This window comes from Lagopus muta, chromosome Z, assembly GCF_023343835.1.
Source record: "Lagopus muta isolate bLagMut1 chromosome Z, bLagMut1 primary, whole genome shotgun sequence".
NCBI classification, from domain to species: Eukaryota; Metazoa; Chordata; class Aves; order Galliformes; family Phasianidae; genus Lagopus; species Lagopus muta.
Window position 1 is genome coordinate 25990001 of NC_064472.1, and position 23992 is coordinate 26013992.

Genomic DNA, 23992 nt, shown 5'->3' on the forward strand with positions numbered 1-23992 from the left:
TCTTGGGTAGGCCTCAAACTCGTGACTGGGAGGGCTGGTCTCCAACGTTCCTCTGCACCTAGTACCAGCATCCTGCTGTGACCCAGAGCTGTGCAGCAAAGCAGGGACTGACACAGGGATACTCAGGGACTACTTTGCATCAGGTCAGTGGGGATTAATTCAGCCCTGGTAGAATGGAAGGAGGAGGAAAATGCTGAGGGGCTGGAAAAAAAATAAGTGCAGGAGAACAAAAACTCAGCAATGTAAAAAATAGCTCTGAATAAACATTGGCAGTGGTGTATCTGGGCTGAAATCTCTATGCTTCAGGTTTTGGGGAACATAACCCGAGACATGTAAAGCAATACACTTGGAGCATTTTCTTTGCAGTTAGTGTCTGCTAGAGGGATTTACCATCCGCTTCTCACTAAAGCTGATTCTCCATTCTCCTTTTCACCAGCAGAGAGTTTAGCTTTACAATTAGGACAAAAATTCCTCTCCTTTCTGGGATGATAAATTAAGTAAAGATAATACAACAGTAATATCAGCAAACACACACACCCTTTCTTAGGAGGCAAGCCCTGCATAAAAGGCAGCCATTGGACATTGCATTTCACGCCAGCAGATCTCCACCTTCACCACACACTGCGTAACATGGCTTGAAGCAAAAACTGCGCTGCTGGCTGAGCCTTGATTATAACAGGGAGAGCAGCTGCCCACAAAGTGGGGACTGCTGCAACATGCTGGCAGCGTTCCTTGTGGATGACCTCAGAACTTGCTCATTATCACACCACTCTCAGAAGCAGTGTAATTCAGGTTGGTGAAATGCTCCCTGAAATATTCAAGAGAGATAAGGGCAGGTGCCCTTCTGGACAGGATACTACAAAGTACTGCTATTTCCAAATTCTCTCTGAATGGTAATGAGGAAGGTTTGAAATGTTCCCTTCCAGCTGCTAGAACATGCACTGCTGATCATTTCTGATCCATTAAGAAATGAGGGACCAAGCCAGAGGCCTTCATGTAATTTTCAATAGTATTTTTGCAGCAAATTCTGGATAAGAGCTTTTAAAATAATCTCAGAGCAGCATTAGTCTTCTGCAGAATTAAGTCGCTTGTTCAATAACTGCTGAACAAAAGAAATATTGGTTGCAAAAGCAGGTTGAAATCACTTTAAAAAAATCAAAATATGCTTCTTTCTGAGATGAAAGGGAGTGACCTGGGCTCCAGATGTCTCTTTAAGTCCCAGGAGTGGCCTTGCCCCTTCTGGAGCAACTGCATTATCCCAGAAAGTACTATAGAATAAAAAGAATTAGGACATCAGAGATTGCACCAAACAAGTTCATACTTTTTCATAAACATATTGCATGAACATTGTGTTAGCATGTTGTGCTAGCTAGCAGAAAATTAGAATTTATGCTATTAATAGGAACTGCCAGGCAGTTTTTGATATTGAGAACCAAAGACAGCACAGCACTGTACCTGTGTTTCAGACAACGTGAAATCTTTTATCCAGGTTGCAGTTCAATTCCAAGGACTGCATCCCCACTGTACCACTGTGAGAGCCAAGGAAACCCTTTCTATTTGTGCCAAGTGTAGATCATGGTCATATTCCCTTCTCAATGAGCAAAACGCAGCTGTCATTTAACTATATACAGAGGTGGATGAGGAGAGGAGATGAGATACATTAGAGCATCTCTGTTGCTACTGTTTTATGTCCAGATGCAACAAGAAAATGCTAATTATTGAGACAACAATCTCTCTAGCCACCACCTTCACGTTGCATGCCAAAATAGAGCTTGCTCAGGGGAAGTCTCAGCTCCTTGTCACAGAATAGATCTCCTCCTGTTAATTGATCCACCTGCAAGACATCTTTTCTCCATTGTTGGCTCCAGATTACAGTGAAAATGTATAGTCAACTAGAGCATATGAGACAATGTCTTTAGTGACTATCTCAAACGCACTGCAAATAAATGCATGATTACTGAATAATAGAATCATATTGATAATAGAATCATGGAATCATAGAATGGCCTGGGTTGATAAGGACCACAATGATCATCTAGTTTTAATCCCCCTGCCATGGGCAGGGTCTCCAATCACTAGACCAGGCTGCCCAGAGCCACATTCAGCCTGCAACCTCTCTGGGCAACCTGTTCCAGTGTGCCACCCTCTGTATGATATGTCACTAAGAATAAGAAATGCAGAGAGATCCAAAATTTCAGCAGTCTTTCAGGTTATCGGCAGCTTGCAACAGCCTACAGTGCTATTCTAAGTTACTTACAATACTAAGTAAGTTTTCAAACTTCATGCAGTTAAGCAAAGCATACTACAGTGACCTACAATATGATTTCTTTTATCGTATTTCTATCTAATGACTATCCTACAGTGCTACTACTATTTCAGCATGAAAAAAAACTCCATCTGGGCTAGAAGGTCTGCAAAACTGTGCAATTGCCATTTCTTCCATAGCTCAGTGAAGTAATTTTTTTTTCTTATTACTTTTTTAATTAGAGAAGCTTGATCTCCAGGTGTTCTCTGTTTAGGTACCTAGTTGAAAAGGAAACTGTATTTCTACTTTCCTATGTATTCAAAAGCTATTTGCTATTCATCAAAGCTGTAAAAACGGCAAACAACAAAATAAAAACCACAAGTGTTAAAATTCAAATATGAGAATTCTTTAAAGTGATCAGTTAAAGCAGGCCTTATGCTAATGCCTCATTTCCCTGTCTGTAGAATACTTCTGCAGTGCTACATGGTATTGTTAACAAGTGAGAGTTTGAGACTTCCTCTATTTGTTTTTGATTGAAGTCAGTGCAAGTGAAGTTTAAAACGAAGTGCATCCTTGGGAAAATAACACTACAGAATTCCACCATGGAGTCAGGGGACATACAATATGCTTCTTGCCCTGGGGGACCACAGGGAGCCTAACTGGAACCCAGGGAATAAATGCAGAGCTCCTGCATGCCTTTCCCCAGTGTGCTCATACTGCTGAGGGGCACAGATCTGAGGCTGGCCCCAGAGATAAAATAAGTAGCAGGAGATGGTTCTAGGGTAGGCAAACATACGTTTGTTCAACATCTCTTTGTTTTGCTAGTGTTAGATGAGGTGCAGACAAAATCCATTTCACATAGGAAGTCGGTCTACAAAACACAGGTGTAAGCTGCAGTTTGCATCACTTCTGAGTAACACAAATCTCGGCACCTGTGGCAAACCAGAAATACAAAGGTAGAAGCGCAATCAGTTTCTCCTGTTTCCTGTAAGTTATGGAGTAAGAAGGAAATATTTCCCATCAAATGTAGTTTTAGGTTATCAAAACAGAAGGAGTATCATACTAGTTACACTCTGCTCTGAGGTGGCGTGGTTGTAGGTAAGGACAGCATGGCACCTGTTCCCTTTCTGCAAGCTGGCTTTCATAGAATCATAGAATTATAGACTGATTTGGGTTGGAAGAGACCTCTAAGATCATCTAGTTCCAACCCGCCTGCTGTAGGCACTAGATCTCCCACTAGACCAGGTTGCTCAAAGCCCCATCCAGCCTGGCCTTGAATGGTTCCAGTGAGGGGGCATTTACAACGTCACTGGTCAACCTGTTCCAGTGTTTCACCACCCACACAGTAAAGAATTCCTCCCTGATATCTAGTCTAAATCTACCCTCTTCCAGTTTAAAGCCATTTCCCCTCATCCTGTTGCTACATGCTCTTACTAAAATTCCCTCCCCAGCTTTTCTGTAGGCCCCCTTCAGGTACTGGAAGGCTGCTATAAGGTCTCCTCAGAGCCTTCTCTTCTCCAGGCTGAAGAGCCCCAGATCTCTCAGCCTGTCCTCACAGGGGAGGTGCTCCAGCCCTCTGATCATCTCTGTCTCTGCTCTGAACATCAGCTTGATGTTCTTTTTGTGTTGTGGGCTCCAGAACTGAACACAGTACCCCAGGTTGGTTCTCACGAGTGCAGAGTAGAGGGGCAGAAACACCACCTTTGACCTGTTGGTCATTCTTCTCTTGATGCAGATATGGTGGCCTTCTGGGCTGCAAGCACACACAGCCAGCTCATGTTGAGTCTTTCATCAGCTGACACTGTCAAATCCTTCTCCTCAGGGCTGCTCTCAAGCCATTCTCCACCCTACCTGTGCTTGCACATTGCACTTGGGTACTGAACAGATCACTACAAGAACCAGGGAGATGCTTGCAAGGCTTGCACTGTTTGTCTCTCCTGTTTGTCGGATGGGAAGTCTCTAGACATGTTACTTCAGTGATCCTGGACCACTACTGCTTGTAGGTGGATTAGATGCTAGGACTGTCAGACAGGGAGTCATTCCCCCATTTACTTTTTAAGATGCCAAACAGTTTTCCTTGCCAAAAATTAAAACTTCTCATATTGCCACAAGCTGGAACTCCAGAAGCAATCCAGGTAAACTAAAATATTTTCCATTTCAAAAAGTGAACATTTTTTCTATTTGTATTTCAGATATTCATTATCATTATTCTGCAAATAAGAACTCACTTCAAAACAAGCAGAGAATACATTCTTTTTCAATTGCAGGTGCCAAAGTAAAGTACTAGGTGAAAATATCAACAGAACCAGCATTTTTCAATCAGAGAAAAAAAAAATGTCAAATTCAGTGAGAAATTTTTAGTCAATGATTTTCTGAAGAGAATGCTGGCAGAAGGAATTCCACAGTGAGGAGCAACATGAGGAGCAACAAGGACTTAAGCACTGTTCCAAAGGAGACAGCAACCTAAAGGTCTCTCTCCTTTGCTCCATCACCAGCACAGCAGCAGCAGTCACCAGTCCTGCAGGACTGCTCTTGCATGCTCTGCAGCTTTGCAGGAGTGGGGCTGCCACCATATCTCTGTTCTGCAGGAATTCTACCACACAGCAAAGTTTCAACATCAGTCTTCATCAAGCTGTACACTTCCCAAGTTGTGATTGATCACCATAGTCACAGGGTCTAGCTTCATCCCTCTGTCCGAACATCAGACTTCAGAGCAGGTTATTAACTAATCATGAGCCTAGAACTGGAAATAAGGAACATTTGTGCATGAATTTTCAAGCAGGTGTCGTTTGTGCTTGGCCTTGTCAAACTTCTCAGTTCTGCAGACATGCTCGTGACTTCATCATCACAGATAACTGTGCTTATGGTAATCATGCAAGAAACAGTCAAGCCAAATTGTCATTCTCATCTGCCAAAAAACTTTGCAGATATATTTTCCCATTATTTTAATATTTGTAGCTCTGCCTCAGATATGATTTTTTAGGTTGAATGACTGTTTTTATTTTCCAAATCTCACCTGACATCTACAGATCCAAGCTTGAATTGCTTTTTATTGCTTAAGTTTCTGAAGAGGGAGAATGGGCTACTGGCAACTTTTAACATGAAAATATCAATGTCTGTGCTCCAGGCACAGCATTAATGTATCCAAAGAGACAGAAATCAGGAGTCCTGACTTGGCTATCCTCATGTCGCCACAGATAGAGATGTTGTGATACAGGATCTGCTTCCGAGCTGGAGTAGAAAGGCTAAGGCTTGCTGAAGTCCAAATGGAAGAGGCAAAGACACAGCTGCAATGACCATTTGTGGATGTCATGATCAAAAGCCCCCAGAAGGCTGCTCTAAATGGCGTTGGGTGCTGGCAACCCCCTGGTGCAGCCCTACACCGTCTGTGGCTTGTGCCATAGAGCTGCAGAAAGGGTGCAGAGACATCACCCATAGGCACAGTAGCGTGCAGGGAGGTGCAGAGCTGCCAGTCACTAACAACCAGGTTGCAACACAGCATGGTTACTGAGCAGCCTACTTGCAACTTATTTCCATATGTCTGCTCTGCTTATAGTTTAGTGATGACTGTTCTGCAAAAAGCTAACCAGCTTTTTGAAAAGCCCAGGTGCTGTGCTGTCTGTGGTTTCATTCATTCTTCATCTATAGTGATCTCCCCATTCATCTGTTTTGTATCAAGTCTTTCAGGAAAACACTGCTCTAAAATTAAGTATGTGTACCTCTTATCCCACTGAAAATAACTGTAGCCTTCTTCAGATCAGATTTCTGAAAGCTGTTTTCTATCAGTGGGTGAACTAGGTGCTACTGGTGCAGTCACTTATACAAGAGCAGGCAGAGCTTGCAAGGAGAGCTGCTGGAGTTATGTGGAGTTGGTCTGCAGCAGTCTGGGGTGCAGGGATCACAAACAAGTCTTTCATGACTAAGGAATTTGCACATGCAGAAATGATTGTACACTGAAGCAGACCACTGAAAAATTAGCTCTTAGACGGAGGTGTCTGATGCAGCAGAGAGGGATTTGCCTTAAACCTACACAGTGGGTGTACAGGCAGTCTCAGTCCCAAGGACAGCCAGAGACAAAACACTGCTAACAAAATGTTTCAACATGCTTATAAACTGTATCTAAGAAAACCAGAACTCCAAAACAAAACAAAACAAAAAAAAAAATAGTGAAGTCAAGACCCAGTCAGACCTGGAAAATGGAAAAATACAAGATTTCAAGTGCACTTCGGTAGTGCACAGCAAACTCTTCAGCAGTTGCCGTTTCCCCCCTCTTACCTCTCAGCAGGCAGCAAAGCTCATTGCAATAGTGTGTTATAGAGAGGTTAGGTCTATCACCACCTCTCCCTCGGGTTGCAAATGCTCCCTCTCGCTGTGGCTGCAGTTGCTGGTGCCCTAGCAATGGAAAGCCTCTAGCTTGTGCCCCACCTGCCCCTACTCACGGCACAGCACGCAACAGACATCCAGACAGCATCCCTCAGAACCATGCTTGTACCCTCTATCTGCAAAAAAAAAACCCTTTTTCTCAGGTCCAGATAGAGTTTGAACTGGCTCTGCACTGGCTTCACATCATCACCTGCCCACGACAAAGAGCCAAAGTCTCTTGGTAACTCCAGACATTGTCATAAAATCTTTACTAGGAATTGGCAAGTAACTCTTAACATGTCATATTTGCAAATGTATATACTTGATTTTGAAACAAGGGTAGAAAGGCCTGTCTCCAGACCTGTAATGATGTACATTCATTTCTTGTACTTAAATTGTAGCTTTCCACTGTCCAAAATGAAGTGGTCATAAGTAGTCATGGTGAAGACAGCTTTGCTGTGCAGGCTCAGTGAAGCTGGCATGTGACTATAGTTTACATGCTAAACATGCTGATCCCATTTGGTGAATGCACCACAAGCAGTCAAGATGCCTGTAACTGTACATATGAGTCCAAAAGTCAGCAGCCCAGCTATGAGCACTTTGTGAAGCAAAATAAGAACAGCTGTTTCAAATAAGTACATGTTCTAAGTGAGACAAACATAAAACAAAGTGATAAAAGAAGGACTATACTGTGGTAATAAACTACCTGTGCCACCAAGATTCTGGAGTCAGTAGAACTTTTTTGGCATTGTGATATCAGCACATCAGACAGATTTCACTTGCTGATGCTGTGTGCTGGTGTTATCATAAAGCCTCTGACAGGATTCTACAGTAATTGTTGTTATAGATGCTGCGCTGCCAGGAATGGGAGGAAATGTTCTCCTGAGGCTTCAAAGGATAAGAAGCAAAGAGCAGGGCCTAATGTCATACCTTAGACAAACCCATAGACAATAGATCTGAAAAAGAGATCTGGCAGGACTGGGCAGAGATTTCTCCAACATACTTCACACAAGAGCTATGGCTGCAGTGCCATAGGAGAAAATGGGGTCCCAGGGAGGACTGGTGCTTATATTTTTGTCCCCCAAACTCCCATTGATGTGATGAGAAACAGACTGCCAGGCAGGGAGGCTACTGGTCTATCTCCACAAGGCACTCAGTACACCCTTAGCGCACCCCCATGCCTGTGAGAGACAAGACTCATTGCATATGGGTTGCAAATGTGCTGTGGGAACGTTTCTTTAGCTGGTTCCAAAGGCAATAGCTTCCAACTGCCTCTTCAAGAACCTTTGCAATCCTCTTGGGGCATAGAAAAATATTAGAGATCACTTGCAAATAGATCATTGAAGAAAAGGAGACCAAGACTCTCATCTGAGGATAAGCAAGCTCTTCATAGTCTTGCTTTGATTTCAGGCAGTGGGGTTGTGTGCACCCTCAACAAGTTTGTGGATGGCATCAAGCTGTGCAGTGTAGTGTTGATATGCCCAAAGAAGGGGATGCCATCCAGAGGGACCTAGACAGGCTTGAGTGGGCTCAGGAGGTCCTCAGGAGGTTCAACAAAGCCAAGTGGATTCTGTGATCCTATGATTCTATCTTTATTTCCATGTCTAAATCTGTAGATTACTAAACATCCTCTGACTAGCTTGAACACAATCAAAAGCAACTATCCCTAGCAAGGAATTAAGCAGCGATATCACACCATTGTGTTTCATGCACTCAAGTCAAGTACTCTAATGACTGGCCTGTCAGCCACATTTTAACAGCCAAAACTAAGCTATACTGCAAGATGCTAATCCCACCAACTTTTCTGTAACTGAGAATTTTTGATTCTCTGAACAGACAGACTGTGATCTACTGCAGGTAGTACATTTTTAAGTGGTGTTCTCCAGATACATATGTTTATGTGTAGGGCTTGGGCTAAAAAGATGCAGTGCTATGAAATGGCAGACACATCTCTGACCTCCCCAGGAAAATCAGTAGTTCTGCTGTACGCTCCTGCCTCTCACTGGCTAAGGCATAACCAGCATGGCCTAGGGCAGTCAGGCTCAGCAGCTTGCAAGGTATCAGGTCAAACACCACTGCCAAAGTCCTTCCACTATGCATCTTACATGGCAGTGCTTAAGGAATGAGCGCGTGATCAGAATGATAGCTGCAATACCCTGCTATGGGGGGTACGTGCAGTTCCCAGGATAAGACTATGAGTACACACGTTGTGATTCAACAGGAAAATGTGTGCTGCTATACAAGTTGTGGTCTTTCCATCACCACCTTGCCCTGCAGTAGCTCTCACACTGTACTACCTGGAAGGGTAGTAGGACCCTGTGTGCAAAGCTGGACGAACCTCCACAGCACTGATACTGGTGGATCTCATTACAGTATTTGGAAAGAAGAGATGTGGGCAGAACCTCAGCCATTCCCAGACAGTGTTTACTGTGTTCACCTTTGCAGAATGCAGTTTTCAGAAGTTTATACAGCTCCAATGCTGCCATTTATAAATAAGGTACCTTGATTTTTCAACTGCTTACAAAGTTTTCTAGTATTTCCTCATTTATTTGTTCAAATATTGCTCAGTGTTAATAACTGTATTGCTAAATATCTGTGGTTTTATTTCTCCAACTTAGATTTCTTTCACATGTAAGATTGGCACAATTCCCAACAGATATAAAACTAAGAACTGATTTTCACTATGTCACTAGAAGTTGTCAATTTAAGTTGTAAATAAAGGAAGCTTGGCACATGGATGATATCAGATGAGACTGTTTAAAGTGAGTGCTTCATTCTGGAGCTTTAATAGGAGACAAATGGACCACCATGCAAAATGCAAAACCCTGATAAATACAAACTGAATGTAATTTTTATAAGAGTAGAGCTTTAATCTAGGCTCGGGGCCTCCAGCATAAGAAAGCATGTGGAGCAGAGCTGTTGGAGTGGATCCAGAGGAGGGCCATGAAGATAACCAGAGGGTTGGAGCACCCCTCCTATGAAGAAAGGTTGAGGGAGCTGCACTTGCTTAGATTGGAGAAGAGAAAGCTCCGAGGAGACATCGTTGTTGCTTTTCAGTATTTTTTGTTTGCCTTCTGATACCAATCACAGATGTACCCAGGAGCAGGAGAGCCCACCATTGGCATCAGAGTACATATAATTTAAATACTGCTGTGAAATGAACTGCATTACCAGAAACTGAAGTTTGTTTTAGTTACACAGCTGTCACTTGAACCTCAACAATTCCCAGGCATTGCTGTGCTGGGGTTTTTTGAACCTGCTTACTGCCTTCTGAATTTGCAGTTGTAGATCTCTCTGTCTGAACTTTGTCTAACTTCTTGAGTCTGTTTGGCCCTGGACTCTGGCTATTGGTTCACCTCTGTCTGATTGTTTGTGAAACATCTTGTGCTTAGTCTGGTTTTCACCAGAAACCATCACAAGTTTTTGCACAGCCCAGATAAATTTAATTTGCCATGTCCTGCCAATGTAGCAGTAAACTCAGTCAGCCACTCCTTTTTCAGTCTTTCCCACTCAGCCAATAAATGCTGCTGCACAGGACATCCCAAGCTTGGCACAAAGATTAGGCAGAATGAATGGAAAGATTTTCATCAGGAGTGCTAACTACTAATGGGACTGTGGCTGCAGAGGCACCATCAGTCAATGCTCCTGAAGGCTGCTGGGCACTGCAGACTTTTGTGTGCCTGATGCCCCTGAATGCTGTTGGGCTGCTCCTGGAACCCAGCACCTCCCTGCAGCCATCCCTGCATAACATGTTCAACACCTGCAGCCATCCCTGCTCAGACATGTGCTGAGGGACACTGTCCAGGAGGACACGACACCAGGAGGAGCCGCAGACACAGGAGAGCCTTGGGTTTATTCTTCTGCCTGCAACTGAAGAGACTGAAATCTTATTTCTGAAATACAAAGGGATGATATTTGAAAGTTCATTTGTTAATGCCAGCGAGGTAAGATAAGTCAATGTACCATGTAATTTTCTGCAAACATGAGCTGAAAGGGATAAAGCAGAAAACAACTGTTTGAAAATGTGAAAGCAGACAAAGCAAAACCAACTGAGCAAGGAGGAACCTCAGGCAGCATTTAAAATGAGGGCAGCAGTCATAGCATCTGATAGCATTTAATTTCATTTAATGACTAGACTACACATACAAGCTATACTATCTTGGGAATAAAACGAAAGAAACAGTGAGCTCTTGTTAAACAGAGGTTTTAAAATAATACAGTCACTTATCAGTAGCTTGTACTTCTGCAGTCCTTTTGATGCTATAAAAGGGTGGCCACTCCATCACCTTTGAAATTTCAGGTCTTTGACACATCTGATTGTATCCAATCCCACTTACTTTCTCAATTGCTATGAGCTTAAAAGAACACTTCAAGGTCAGTCTGAAGATAGCTGTGAGCCACTGAAAAGAATGAAGAAATGTTTGATTTTTTCAAAAAGCAAACAGATTTCATTAGCAGTAGCTGTTATTTGAATAAAAAAAAAATACCAGAACTGCGACTCCACAGTCATGTGGTAAATTAGAATAATATATCAAATTATTGAAGTAATGAATTATCAGAGCACTGCTGTCCTTCTGCCTGCATATGAATATAACAATATCTGCATTACAAGTACAGAAGGTCTTTCTGAGCAAACTAAGCAGGCTGCAGAAGCATGTGACTTTTAAATCTCATAAGGATGTGTGTAGGTATCCCTGCTGAACACACTACTGGAATAGATTATCAAAATGTTAATTTTTACTCTTTTGATGCTTGCATTCCAAAAAAAAACATCTAACAAAACCTGACATCACCATTATGTAATTTATAATGGATGTATTTCAGGAAGTGAATGGAACTGCATACTATGGACTTAGATTTGGGCTCCTTCATTACTGCACCCTTAGAAATAAGAAGAAAGAAAACGATGGCTTTGCATGAGTACAATGACACTTTGATATGTTATAGTAAACGCACATCTCAGCAACTTTGGGTAGTCAGTTTGAATGCTTATGTAAATCTTTTTCTATCTACCACTGCTCAGCAAAATTGCTTTTATTCTAATCAAATATCTCATTTTTTTCACTTCTGGCAGTCCAGAAATAGAATCACAGAATCATAGAATCATGGAATCACTGAAGTTGCAAAACACCTTCAAGATCTAGTCCAGCTATCCACCCAACACCAGTATTTCCCCACCAAACTGTATCCCTCACTGCATCTGAAATCTGCATTTCTTAAAATACTGGTGTTTCATATCCTTTATATATTATCATCTTCACATTCTGATAAGATAGCACAAATCTCGGACAAAGTCTTTATAAATAAAAACAATGGAATGCTTCTTTGAAAATACTTTCTTAATGTAAAAATATGGTAGGTCATGATTTTATATTTATGCCACAGGTCAGTGTGATTCCTTGGCACAATAACTTGAGTAGTCCTACAAACTGATTTACGTTTCTAACTTGGATGTGTACATAAATAATGAACTCAGATTAAGATTACTAAAGAGATGAAATCAATCACCAGCACATTCCATTTCCATGCAAGTTAGAAACAGTCTGAAATTTTCTCTACATTTCCTGTAATTCTAAAACTTTATGAATATACTTTAATGTCAAAACATTCAACTGATTCAAAAACTATAAAGGAAGACAGATGATCCAGTGCAATCCATTTCTATTTTCTTGCGTTGCCTGAAAATATCACTTCCCCTTGAAAAAGCATGTTATCCCAGCTCTATCAAGACAAAATTCTAGGGTGAAAATTTCTAACTATGCCCTTACTTAAGCTTTGCAGAATGTCAGTTGGTGACTGACTTGGTGGAGTGTTTTTTTTCTCTGAATACAAGCTTCAAGATTTTCTTTAAACTAGGTACTGAAGTCTTTAGAAATTCCTGTGTTTCTAGAACAATATTGGTTACATGAGGAGCTATACTATGAATCTTATATTAAAGATCTATTCTATATGTTGGAAAAAGATTTCAAGTGTAGATTTACATCTTCCTTATCTTTATTGTATGGTTTTCTTCTGTGCACAAAATTGATTGTGACCTCAAAATTCTGTGTTTAACTGAAAGAACAAATCTTCAAAGGTCAGCCAGCTGCACTCTATACTGAAATGGATTCAAAACAGTGGCACTTACTGGAAAAAGCAATAGAAAATCGATGTGCTTAGTATTGGCATATCAAACCAGTAAAGAAGCAGATAGATGATCGTAATCTGTCAGATGCTTGCATTGGAAGGATATATGCATCAAGTAAGCAAATGCAGACCCTTCCTTCTTGATATTTTTTATTGTCTGATATTGATACAGCATTAGCTCTTGGATCAAGACCCAAGACTGGAAGCCATGCATAAATGTACAGAAAACAAAGCCAAGGATTCTCAGTTCCAAGGCTAATTTTGGGTATGATAGAAAAGATTTTAGATATCCCTTAGATTTGTTTGTGGATTCTCATAGGATTCTCTGTCCTATGTCTATCAATAAAATTCTGGGGGAAGAAGGACAATACCTCTGACTTTTATTTATGACCATCTCCATCACTATAGGTCTGCCATGTTTATCAATTGATTGCAGGTGAATGTTTGACTGTTTAGCTGCTAAACTGATTACCAGTCTTTAGGACATCCATAACACCCTGTCACACCTTTGTCACTTGCAGCTCCCTGCTGTGGTGATTCCTGAGGGATTATCTTTGATCATCTGTGTTGGTGTTGGCAACAATTGTGTCCCATTCTTCTCGGTAATCCATAATTCTCCAGCACGTTACAGGGAATACGGATATTAATTAGTGAGAGGGTCTGAGCAAGGAGTGGAAAATCAGGCAAAAGTGTACAAAAAGCAGGGAGAAAAAATTAACCCATAGATCAGTGTTTATTATTGTCGCTGCTGTTGCCAATGAACATAATGAACAGAATTGGGTTAGAGTAAATGAGCAGGCTACAAATGGAAAATGTAAAACATACATAGACAATCCCCAGAAAGAAGTATGAACTCTATGAGCACAGGTCACTCTTACTTATTCATGAAAAATTTCCACTACTCCACACTCATACCGTTCTCCAGAAGTAAAGCATCTATGCATCACACACAGCCATCATTCAGTGCATCACAGGATTCAACTCCTTCACTTCAACTTGCAGTGTTTTAAAGAAATAATTAAGCATCCCACACCATACTCCAGCTCTCCAGCTGCATCAGGGTGAAAGCAGCACACAAGAAGAGAGGGGGGATGAAAAGCACAGTACAGCCCCAGCAGAACAATGGCAAGAAAAAAGCAAGAGGTATTTTGGATGAAGGAAATATAACAGGCAGTGCTGGAACAGCAAAGGAAGTGTGATTAGTGGAGTTGGAGCAATAGAGTAAAAATGTGAGATGGTAGTGTGTAAAGGAAGAGCAAGGAGCCAGTTTGGGCAGGAGAAAAAGAGAAGGGTTGGGAAAGTGTAAAGGGGAAGGAGGCTGAAGCAGAAGAGGAATTTTACAGTGCATTGTTACATTCTCAGCAGCATGGAAAATAATTCCCTCTTTTGTTTCCAACCTTTGAGACAAGTGGAGATCTGCATTCAGCTCTGGAGTACCGTGTCCTGGAGCCCCCCAGCATAAGAAAGAGATGGAGCTGCTGGAGCAGGGACAGAGGAGGTCCACAGTAATGATTGGAGGGCTGGAACATCTAAGAAAAGATGAGGGCACTGGACTTGTTCAGGTTGAAGAAGGTTCTGGGAGGACTTCATTGCAGCCTTCTGACATCTAAAGGGGTTTAAGAAAGCTGAGAAGGGATTCTTTATCAAGGTAATCAAGGTGGTTATAGGACAGGAGGTAGTATATTTAATCCAGAAGAAGGTAGATTTAGGTTAGATATTAGGAAGAAATTCTCCACTCTGAGGGTGGTTAGGCACTGGCACTGATGCCTAGAGAAGCTGTCGGTGCCCCATCCCTAGAGATGCTCAAGGCCAAGTTGGATGGGTCTCTGGGCAGCCTGAGCTGTTGGGTAGTAGGCCTGCCCATGGCAGAGAGTTGGAACTGGATCATCTTTAAGGTCCTTTCCAACACAAACAGTTCTGTCATTCTCTGGTTCTATGATTAGATTGTATTTTTATGTAGATGAGACACTAAGTTGCTGAGCACTCAGTGCTAAGCCCACATGTACTGTGGCAGGGCAGAACAGGTTGAGAGCCTGTGAGTTAGAGTTAGGGACTGGACTAATAAAGGCCAGATGCTAATAGGAGTACACTACAGGCCACCTGATCAAGGGGAGAGAGTTGATGAGGCTTTCTTGCTTCAGATGCAGGAGGCATCGTGCTTACAGGCTCTTATCCTGGTGGGGACTTCCACCATCTGGATATCTGTTGGAAAGACCGCACAGTGAGCTGCTAGAGGTCCAGGAGACTCCTGGAATCTGTTGATGATAACTTTTTGGTCCAGGTATTGAACAGACTGACCAGACGTGAAGAGTTGCTGTACCTCCTGCTCATCAATATGGAGGAGATCATTAAAGGTGTAGCCTGGGGTGCAGTTGAACATGCCCTGTCGAGTTTGTGATCTCAATGGATGTGGATCTGGCAAGAGTGGGGTCAGGACCCTGAGCTTTGGAAGAGCGAACTTTAAGCTGTTCAAGAAATTGGACAAGATCCCCGGGATGCTGTCCTTAAAGACAAAGATGTTGAGGAGAGCTGGCTACTCTTCAAGGATAACTTCCTGAGAGCACAAAAGCCCTCTGTCCCTCTGAATAAGAAAGCAGGCAGAGGAGGTAGGAAACCAGCAAGGCTCGGCAAGGACCTGCTGGCCATACTGAGGGCAAAGAAAGGTGTGTACAAGCTCTGGAAACAAGAGCGTGTCACCTGGGAAGAATACAGGGATGCTGCCTGGATTTGCAGACATGGGACCAGGAAAGCGAAGGTGCAGGCGGAACTGAACTTGGCGAGGGATGTGAAAAACAATAGGAGGACATTCTACAGGTACATTGGCCAGAAGAGACAGGCCAAAATGATGTACTTCCTTCAGTAAATGGAAAAGGAGAACTGGCTTCAATGGATGAAGAGAAGGCTGAGGTACTGAATGAGTTCTTTGCCTCAGTCTTCAGTGGCAGCCAGGATTCTAATGTTTCTCACGTCCCTGAGCCCTGCATCCCTAAACCTCTTGGTGGGGCCTGGGGTGGTAAATCCGCCCTCACTGTAAGGGCAGAGCAAGTCTGAGATTGCCTCATGAGACGGAATGTGTACAGATCTATGGGGCCAGATGGAGTGCATCCCACGGTTCTGAAGGAGCTGGCTGAGGTGGTTGCCGAGCCGCTCTCCATCATATTTGGAAAGTTGTGGCTGTCAAGTGAGGTCCTGGATGACTGGAGGGAGGGTCACGTCACTCCCATTTACAAGAAGGGGAGCAAGGAGGACCTAAGGAACTACAGTCTGGTGAGTCTCACCTCTGTGCCTGGGAAGATCATGGAACAGATCCTCCTGGACAACATGCTTGATCACATGAGGAATGAGCGTGTGATCCAACACAGCCAGCACGGCTTCACCAGGGGAAGGTTATGCTTAACCAGTCTGTTGGCCTACTATGATGGAGTGGTGGCATCAGTGGACAAAGAGAAGGTGACTGATGTCATTTACACTGAGCAAAGCCTTTGACATGGTTCCCCATCACATCCTTATATCCAAATTGAAGGGATGTGGATTTGATTGGTGGACACTTGATGGATAAGAAACTGGTTGAAAGGCCACAGACAGAGGGTAGTAATTAATGGCTCCATGTCCAGATGGAGGCCAGTAATGAGCTGTGTCCCCCAGGGATCTGTCTTGGGACCAGTGCTCTTTAACATCTTTATCAATGACATCAATGATGGAATCGAGTGCACCTCAGCAAGTTTGATGGTGTCACCAAGCTGAGTGGTGTGATTTACACAATGGAAGGAAGGAATGATATTCAGAGGGACCTCAACAGACACGAAAGGTGGGCCCAGGTGAACCTAATGGGATTCAGCACAGCAAAGTACAAGGTTTTGCACTTGGACCAGAGGAATCCCAGGCATTTATACAGACTGGAAGGAACAGTCCTTGAGAGCAGCCCTTCAGAGAAGGACCTGGGGGCCTTGGTGGATGAAAAACTTAACATGAGACAGCACTGTGCTCTTGCAGCTTGGAAAGCAAATGGTATCCTGGGTTCCATCAGAAGAGCAGGGACAGGGGGGGTGATTGTTCCTCTCTACTCTGCTCTTGTGAGGCCCCATCTGGAGTACTGTGTCCAGGTCTGGAGCTCCCAGTACAAGAAAGACAGAGAGCTGTAGGAGAGGATCCAGAAGAGAGCCACAAAGATAATCAGGGAGCTGGAGCACCTCCCCTACAAAGACAGATTGAGGGAGCTGGACTTGTTCGGCCTGGAGGGAAGAAGGCTGCAGGGTGACCTTGTTGAGGACTTTCAGTACCTAAAGGGAGCTTACAAACAGGAGTGGAATCAACTCTTTGAAAGGGTAGATAACAGCAGGACAAGAGGAAATGGTTTTGATTTGAGGGACGGAAGATTTAGGTCGGATGTCAGGGGGAAGTTCTTTACAGAGAGAGTGGTGAGGTGCTGGAACAGGCTGCCCAGAGAGATTGTGGATTCCCCGTCCCTGGAGGTGTTCAAGGCCAGGTTGGATGGGGCCCTGGGCAACTGGTCTAGCATTAAAATGGGAATGTTGGTGGCCCTGCATGTGGCAGGGGGGTTGGAGATTCATGATCCTTGAGGTCTCTTCCAATCCTGGCCATTCTGTAATTCTGTGATTCTGTGAGACAGAGCATATGGCACTGCACTGCAGTTGTCTGCAGCGTATAACCACTTTTATTAGCAAATACACGTCTAAAAACTAGAAAAGGAGAGACAATGTGTAATGGATTTAGTATCTGACCCACCATGCCTGGAGATTACAAATCACTTGATAGTTTGTGAAAAGACTAACAGGTAGAGCCTGAGGTAAGAGTAAATTAGAGCAGATAGTTATAGAAGCAAATGTCAAATAACGAAATACATTTGGCCTCCCAAACTAAGAAAAAGTGCAATATGACCTAGATTCTGCTCTGCTCTAACACTTACTTGTAAATGGAAAACTATCATGCTGCAAGTGCAAGAAAATGGCAAGGTGTCAAATTCAAGGCTTTACAGCAAATTTTTTGTTGCATTTCTGAAGCACAAAGGAAATCTTCTGTAATGCGAGTCCATGTATTTTTTTGCACCCATTACTTTGTTCTACTAAACCAAGTGCTCAAACACTTTATCATTCTGTATTTTCCATTTTAATCACAATGAGAGCAAATTTCAAGTGAAATCAAAAGGTCATTTGCAAAAAAACCCACACAATTACATGTGTACTTTTTGTTCAGTTGCCTTGACAGTGCCTGCATGGAAGGTAATTTCTGTTCCAAATGGGCAATTATGTATCACACAGACACAGAAATGCGAATGATTTTACACAGACTGCTGTACTGGGGATTTGGTGTCTTTCTGATAGCTAGAAACAAAAGGCACAATAAAAAGCTATCATCTCCCTACTCTTTCTTTAGTGTAAAATCCATACTAGAATTTACCACTTTGGTTTTCCTTTGAAATCTGCTTTGACTCTGGCAGTTCCTATCAGATATTTAATTGGAATAAGAGTTCAATTCTGTAAAATCTATTTTCTTAGAACCTCCACTAAAATTACTGACAGCTCCATCATTCTCACCTATATGCTTCTATGCAAATTCTTCTTTTTTTCCCCTGAACTTGCAATTTTGCTTGATACCCACTCATCAGAGTGATAAGGGACTCTACCAAATAAATTTTAAAAAGAAGGCAAGTAATGTGTGCTGTTGAGCTAGGGTGCAACCACACTATAAGCTGTGTAGAAACCACCGCGGTGGCAGACAGACTTACACCAGTGAATACCTTCTCAAACATCTGTGAGTGCACATAGGGGTGGTGTGGCTCCAAACCCTGCCTGGAGCAGGGCAGCAATGCTTCATGTCCTGAACACCCTCTTTGGTCTCTTGACTTCTCCTGAGGCTGCTGCTGCCACCTTCCCCTCTTTCCTTCTCCACAAAGGTGCTATATGTCTTCCAGGAGCACTGGAAATCACCTCTACCAAAGAAGTAACACCTTTCAAGTCACATTAGCAGCTACCAGAAGAATTGTGTTTCTGCCTCACTTGCTCTCCAATTGCACCAGGGCCCCTGGGCAAGACTGTGGGGCTACCTGTGCCATTGTGGGTGCTTCCTGCAGCATCTCCATCCCGCCAGCACGAGGGAAGAGCAGCTCTTTTAAGCTCCAAGAGCACTAATGGGAAAGCCTAGAGAAAGGACAATCTTGTCAAATATATTTTCTATTTTCAGATGAGCAAAATCAGCCCATTTTCTGAGCACAAAGCAACGTCCATATGATGAGCGTTCGCTAGTACCACACGACTGGGTCAGTGTGTCTGCTACCCTCTTTTCTTCCCAGCAGCTTATTTATGGCCAAGGCGGGGGACAGATTCCCAGCTGCTCTGACCCACACACCACTCTCTCAGGGGGAGGAAAGCAATGGCAGTGAGAATGATGGCAGCCCTGATGTGGTCTTGGGCTGGTCTGGTGGAGGCTGATGCAAGGTGGATGCAGGAACAGAAACAGCTCAGCCCCAGAGCAGATTGCAGTTCTGTCCTTCTGGGCAGTATGCTCACCTGTGGTTATAGGAAAGTCTCCTGAAGAATTCTCAGAAATTAAATGCATAAATAATGTATCAGGCCAGGTGGCAGACACATAATAAAGATCTGACAGTACCCACTTCTGCCTTAGGATCACTGAGGCTTCACTGAAAATATTCTTTCTTCCTACACTATTTTAAAGTTCCCTTAAATTATTGTCCTTGCTTCATGTGGTTGCCTCTGTTCTCTAATACTGAAGAGAAAATGATGTATACATTTTTAAATGTATATATTTGGCATCAAAGATGGAATAAAATGTGCTCAAGTCTCAAGTCTCTACAGCGTTAGACATTTAAGGACTGCCAGTTCTCAGGAGCAGAGGAGCACAGGGAAGCAGCACAGGTATTAGTAGCTGATGTGGGCAGGGTTGGTGAAATATGCCGACAGCCTCAGTGGCATTACTGCAAAACAGATAATTTCTGCTTGCAGAGGCTATTGTTTTGCTTTTCAGCAGCTGAGCCCTGGCTATGGGAAACATAATTCCCTGCCACTTGCTGCCATAGCCCCAGGTCAGTGACAGCACCGCCCTACATGGCACCCAGAGAATGAGCATGGGCCTGAGGGCAAGGAGCTGGTTTCTTCTCAGAAAAATAGATGTGCACAAGGGTGGCAGGGGGAGGAGGAGAGCAGATCCCTGGTGATGCTGCTGTGGACATCAGGCAGAAGGTTTAAAGTCGGTGCTATGTGTTTTTACAACCTTTAGTGCTTCTTTTTGATTTAGACTGTATGTTATGAAGAAATTCTTCACTCTGAGGGTGGTGAGGCACTGGCACAGGCAGTTCGGGGAAGCTGTGGATGCCCATCCCTGGAGGTGTTCAAGGCCAGGTTGGATGGGATCCTGGACAGCCTGATCAGGTGGGTGGTAACTCTGCCCGTGGCAAGGGAGTTTAAGATTCTTTACAACCCAAGCTATTGTATGATTCTATGGTTCTATGATTCTTTCTGCAGTGGGATTTCTACAGCCCCAGGATTTTGTCCAACAATGTGTGATACCAAAGCCTGAAGCTCTGGCAGAGGATTTTCTTGAAGGGAAAGGAGAAGAGTAGCATTCTTTAATTTTATACCAGATAATGAGCAGTTTATAAGGTCTACATATCTAATGCACCTTGTTCCTGTATTACTCAGTCTTGCTTTGCAAGCAAGCACACAGCTGATCATCTCAGCTGTGTTCAGGTTTCTTAACACCAGCTGACATTTTGTGAATTATTTACAGAGAGACAATCGCATGCCTTATGTTGCTGCTAAAAACTTAACTCTCCAAGGCAGCTGTCTGGGTTTCCTGACACTGGGACTACCACTCCCAAAGAAGGGCACAGGATGGGGGATGCAGGAACTGAATCTGCCTATAGCACCCCAGACCAGTCACTGCCATTTTCATAAGTTCTAGTAGCTGATAAAGTAAAACTGATAAAGAGCCTTTGGAAATTAGGAAAATCCTCTCTCATAAGTGTCTGATGGGAAAACCACATGGTTCACAGTAAGAACTTCAACATGCAAACAACTCCAGGTACTGTTGTGACTGTCACGGCTCCAGCACTCAGAAAGGCAATGGCTCCTCAGGGAGATGGGGACAGCACTGGCATGTGGGGCACCAGAGCTCCTGCCAAGTAGCAGTAGAAACTGAGCTCCCCATCCCTATCCATGGCAAGTCTTTCACAGGCTCAACAGGAATGAGCTCAAAGTGGCTGCACAGCTCTGCATATTTTGCTAGGATGGTATCACAGAGACATCATTATCACTGTACTGCTTTTCTGCAAGATATGAAAAGTACTGCAAAAGAAGGGATTTGCTGTAACATTTTCTCTTGGAAATGAGGTTTATGCCCAGCATTCCTCACCTCAAGCACATGCCAGTGCATATAAACAAAGATGTCCCTGTAAAATGTGGGACTTCAGCTCACAGAAGTTTGCTAAGCATATATGACTTTCCCCTGATTAACCAACAAACTGATCTTCTGGGACAGCTGAAAGCTGAGCAAAAACCTCCTCTGTCTTTACGTACCTGTACAACTCTTCCATTCTAAATGCAGATGGAATTCTGTACTGGAAATAGAGGTGCCAAAGAACATCAGAAAGCACAGATCATGCAAGTGCTTCAGAAATCCAATATTTTAGAAATCACTTTGCATCTCTCAGAAACTCCTGTGCCCTGAAGGAGTTGTACTGTGCAATTCAGAAGCAGCAGAGAACAGAAGAATGGCTCTGTTTTTTGGGGTGCTTCAGGAAGAGCTGAAGTGGAGCATGGAGAACAATTGCTGGATTTCCCTGGTTTTGTTATGCTATCAGACTGGAGGTGCAAAATAAGGCATAGGACAAAACACATGACAGAAAACTCTTTCAAACTTTTACGCCTTTGAGGTAAAGATGAAGGCTAAAGCAGGGGCTAAAGCAAATGAAAATCAGTAGCTTCTGCCTGTTGCAGAAGGGAATGTGGAAAATCAAGTCACACATTTGCCAGTGGGGGCACATTTGACAATATTTTCTTTGAATAAAACTAGTTTTCTGACAAATCCTCTGCTAATTAGACTAGTGTGTGGGAAACTACAATGCTTCACCTTGTTCATATGCAAGACAACATAGAAGTTCTCTTGTGCTCATCACAGCCAGTATGAAATAAAGGACAGCCAGCTACTCATCTCCAAAACACTACATGATGCTCTCTTTCCAGTCTAGTATGCATACATCTGATGCCACTTGGATATGCAGCATTGCTTATTCATTTCCTGCAACCGGAGATACCAAGGCAATTAAAAGCCATGTCTAAGGGAATGTCACACAGAAAGCTGGAATTGTACATGCCAAATTTCAATCCAAAGATTTCTTTTTTTTTCATAAACAAGCCTTTTGTTGGAGGCTCGTTGGAGGTCAGCTCTTTGGAAATTGAAGATGCAGGTGCTTTAGAAAATATCACTATCAGTTCTCGCTTACTGTGATGTAGAAAAATGGCTGCGAAATAAGCAGCTGAACCTGCAGGTGTCTCAAGGTGCAGGATATCCCTTTGCTCCATGATTTGTCTTCTTTTATTTTCAAAATGCTGCCATTTACCAAGTATTACCATTTTCTGAAGCCTCAGCTTACAGTGATTAAGAGGTTTAATGGCTGAAAAAATGGCCTGAGGGTCAGAAATCTTCAGCATGGTTCAGTGCTGGGTCACTGCATTGATTCAAGACTGCAGGCAAGAACCTGACCTCTCCGATCTGTCTTATGCCCTGTAGTGAAAAGCAAGTATTGTAATTGATGCATTGTTTATACATGTAATTGATTTTAAAGAGCTCGGAGTCCCTCCAGTTAAGCCATTAATAGCAAGAAAAGCTAGTATTGCCATTCTAAAACTGCTGAAACTAAAATAATGCTAAAAAGATCAATGTTCTAACTAACAGTCTAACCAGAGTTTGTTTCCTTTCATATGCTCCTGCTCAGAAAGATCCAAAAAAATTATGAAGTTTACTCTGATGAGTATGTTGGGGCTGTACTGGCAGTGTAGAGTGGACAGCACCCTATATCAATGGAGAAGCGTGTGTACATGTGTGTTATGCATGTTTCTGAACATGCACATGAAAGCACATGCGTGCAACAAGGCAAATGCATGCACAGCACTTAGCACAGGCTGGATGCCAAGCTTTTACCATGCATCTGTGCTAGAAAGTCTTGTTTATCTTCATCAGTTTTAAGACTTTTTATTTCATGTATCCTTCTGCAGTAGCAGTTGAACAATATAGTGTACATAACTGTGCCACAACATGCAGGCACAGCGTGAAAAAAGGGAAACAGAATATTTTGCCATTACCGAATTCCACTTAATTTGGGTAGTAAAACATGCTGTGGTGTCCTTGGAAGCCTTTCAGACAGCAACAGAATTGGTTTACTTGGTTGGATGTTTACTCAAAACTTCAAAAACACTCTCTGTTATTTAATTACATTAGCTACCATCTCATCAATAGACCCATTCCTTTCTGGTGGAGCACAAGCTCTTACAGTCCTAATTTCATGCACAGTAAATTTCCAGCCTTCCTGTTAATTTACCCATCCGTGATAAACTAGTGAATCTATGAAGGGAAGTTTTGATTTCTGTTGTTTCTCTTTTCACTCATCACACAATAACTTATATTCTTTTTCTTTGAAAACTGGACATCATGGATAAAATAATGGCAATGCAGAGAACAGAAAAGACCAACATTAAAACTAACTATATATGAAAGAGAAAGAAAGCAATTTGCATACTGCCTCAAGAAGCGTACCACCAAAGGCCATTTCACATCTCCATATCCTCTTAACAGCACAAATATAGTTAACATACAGAACCCTGGGACAGAAATTACCAGAGATAGACTCCATGGAGTTGCATGCCAGCCTACCACCTGGCTTTTTGAGCTGCAAAAGTATTTTTTCCTAGCATCACCTATCAGGAGCCACCAGACACATTTTCAATGGCCTCAGCTGCTGGCACCTCTGAGAGCAGGATTTGTGCAGTGCAGTTGGTACAGCACAGGCAACTTACTTCCATACATACTTCATAATCAAGTCCTACACCTTGGGCAACCCAGTAGAAAACCGATGTTTTATTGACAAATGCGATCATTCCTCTTGTGGAAAAGATACTGTAAAGTGCGAAGTAATGTTTTGACATCACTTTTAGCGGACTTCTTTAAACAAACTGTTTATCCTACAGTATTGCTAGGCCTTGACACTGAAAAGTACACTCCAAGTTT